This window comes from Macrobrachium nipponense, chromosome 27 (assembly GCF_015104395.2).
Source record: "Macrobrachium nipponense isolate FS-2020 chromosome 27, ASM1510439v2, whole genome shotgun sequence".
Classification (NCBI taxonomy): Eukaryota; Metazoa; Arthropoda; class Malacostraca; order Decapoda; family Palaemonidae; genus Macrobrachium; species Macrobrachium nipponense.
Window position 1 is genome coordinate 63,330,327 of NC_087216.1, and position 3,458 is coordinate 63,333,784.

Genomic DNA, 3,458 nt, shown 5'->3' on the forward strand with positions numbered 1-3,458 from the left:
TACCTGTTACCTTCATCAGGTTGGATTATATATGGTGTGTGTGTGATTGTCTGTGTGTGTGGTACATCAGTATATAACACATCATATGCATATAGATATATTAGTTATGATATATAGAATATATATATAATATATGATATATATATATATATATATCTATATATATATATATAAATTATAAATTATATATATATATATAGATATATATTAAAAATATATATATATATATAATAATATAATGGTAAGTAAGTAAATAGCCACATGAAAGGTGAAGAATTCAAAGACCAGCGGTACCAAGCGCTTTAGTTGTATTGGTACGTACTTTCTTCGGGGTACAAAGTAAAATAAATAAATGTATGAAACATAAACATAAGAAAATTTCACAGAACAAAGATCAAAGCCATTAAACAAGCAAATTATCATTACAAATTGTCCACTACCAAACAAGTAAGGAATACTTTGAAAGTGCGTTAAGAACTGAAACTGCCAGTTAGTTATAACAGGCTTGTTGCTAAAAAGGTGACATTGTATTTCCCTACCAATTTTATAAAACAAGGGGGTAAACTATCTAATTTAAAAAAGAAAAAAATCTGAAACTCAGTATTCAGTAGTTGATCGTTTTAAACTGCTTAATAAAATGCAGGATTCAGGTTTATGTTTTCTTTTTACAATATGGTTACAAAATATTACTTCAGATGCATTTTTTCCAGTCTATAATATGGTTAAAAATCATTCAATTGTGGGTACAAATTAAAGCACTCGTTCGACTTTTTGACATGTTCTAACTGCGTAACGGTCGTTGTTTTAGACGGTAATCTAGGTTCTTTACCCCAGTTTGACCAAGGTAGTTGTGAATTACAAGCCCAGCACAACGGGAATCGTGGGTAAATGCAGTCCTACTAGTTTTGTTTTGGGGAATTACGCACAACTGATATTGTTTTGAACGTGTTCCGAATTTTTGAATTTTTTTATACCACATTTATATTGAAAAAATTTTCAGTAATTTTCTGAATAAAAGAAAGATTGACAATTATATGGCAGCTGTTAAGAAATATTTTCTCTCAACAAAAGGCTCCCGATTGTTAGTGTGGAATAAAAAAATTTATTTTTAGCTTTCTGCAAAGATTTGTCAATTAAAAACTTTGGGCATATTTAAACCTATTTCCTACGTCATTAAATTTTACAATTCTCGGAGTCTAGGAATTCCGGACTGCAAATCCCGTAGTGACCCTTAAAAACATGCTACAAAAAAACTGAGGAGTTTTACATTAAAACAGGGTGGTCTGGAATAATAGTGGATATATGAAACACACATTGGTAGGTTTTCCTGTAAACATCAAACACAAAGTTCTATACCCTTAATTCTATGAACCAAAACATCTAAAAACAGGAGGGTAATGACAACAAATTATGTTTTCTTCTTCAACGGTGAATTTAATTAAAAGAAGGTACCAAATTATTTAACTTTTCTAAAAATATGTTCAAATGTTTTCGCTCATGGGGACAAACCCAAAAACAGAATAATGTCATCAACCATATCGAAACCAAAGTAACCCCCTTAGGCAAAATGACCGGGTAATATTTTTACTTCAAAAAATTCCATATACAGGTGCTAAGTACTGGGGAAAGGGGATTTCCCATAGCCATTCCAAACTTTTGATGGTAATAATTTCCGTTAAAAACAAACTTGCAATCTTTAACGCATAATTTTATCAATTCTAAAATTTTGTCAGAAGCCAAAGGTAAAATATGCTTTGTTAATTCGTCAGGTAAAAAGTTCAACAAATCATCAACTGGAACTTGGTAAATAATAAGAGGTAACATCAAAACTGATCATTTTAAAGTCGTAATTAACGTGAGCATTACTGATTTTTTCAACAAAATCGGTATTATTCTTTAAATGTGATTTATTTGACATGTTTCCGACAATTAGGCATAAGAATCTTAACTAACCATTTAGACAGTTTTTTATATGAAACACTACCAACCGAACTGATTATTGGTCGGACAGGATTACCAAACTTATGCGTTTTAATAAGACATACATATACGGTAAGGTTGCACTTTGCGAGGAAAACTGTTTGACTAGAGCATCATTTCCTTTTAAGACTTTTTTAATATCTTATTGAAATTACTATTAACTGAGGCAAGGGGGTTTTTCTTAGTTTCTGAGTAAGTTACGGGATCTGACAAAAGATTGTACATTTTTCTAACATACTCATCCTTATCCATTATTACCAGAACCTGGGATTTATCAGCTTTCGTAATATGCAGGTCATTATCGTTTTTTAAGTCAATGTAACACTTTATAAAACGTCTAGGAATACTAGTTGGGATTGGTTTCGACATGGCACCGTAAACAATACCTTTACAAATATTAATTTCATCACTAGATAAACTACTATTCCTTTCCAGATTATTAAATGAATTAGCAACATCTACATAATCAATATTGGAAACCTGGTCTTTGATTCTTCACCTTTCATGTGGCTATTTACGTACATATTTGTCACGTGCTGTTTGGTGACTTATTGCTGATATATATGTATATATGTATATATATATATATATATATATATATATATATATATATATATATATATATATATATATATATATATATATATATATATATATATATATATATATATATATATATATATATATATGTATATATATATATATATATATATATATATATATATATATATATATATATATATATATATATATGTATATATGTATATGTATATGTATATATATATCTATATCTATATATATATATATATATATATATATATATATATATATATATATATATATATATATATATGTATAAATTATATATGTATATATATATATATATATATATATATATATATATATATATATATATATATATATATATATATATATATATATATATATATATATGATGTGTGTGTATACTATGTACACACACACACACATATATATCCAATTATATCATATGCGTGTGGAGTGCGTATCTGTGTATGCATATATGTGTAAATATATGCCTCAGTTTGTATTGTCCTTTTCTATATTCTTAAATATTTTCCCCTCTGCTTTCTCAACTCAAAAGCTATTAACAGCCACATCCATAATACTGATTCACAGAGACAATACAGGTTGAAGTTATGGAAATGGTTGCAGTAGTGACTGTAGTTGGTAGAAACAAATCACAAATCCAGGAATGAAAGGATAATCCCTATCCATATTGAAAGTAGACAACAACCTTCTAGCAAGGAGGAGCAAAAAGGACAAGAATACTGCGCAAAGAAAATCTGTTCCTGTGGTCGTCACAGATGTCATTTTGAGATAAAGTCCCGTGGCTGAGGGATCTATCTTCTTTTGTCGTCCTCTGTACCGACTCATAATTTGGCAGAAGATGACATGATTTCCAGACGGGGGGTTGGGGCAATTTATTTCCATCACAC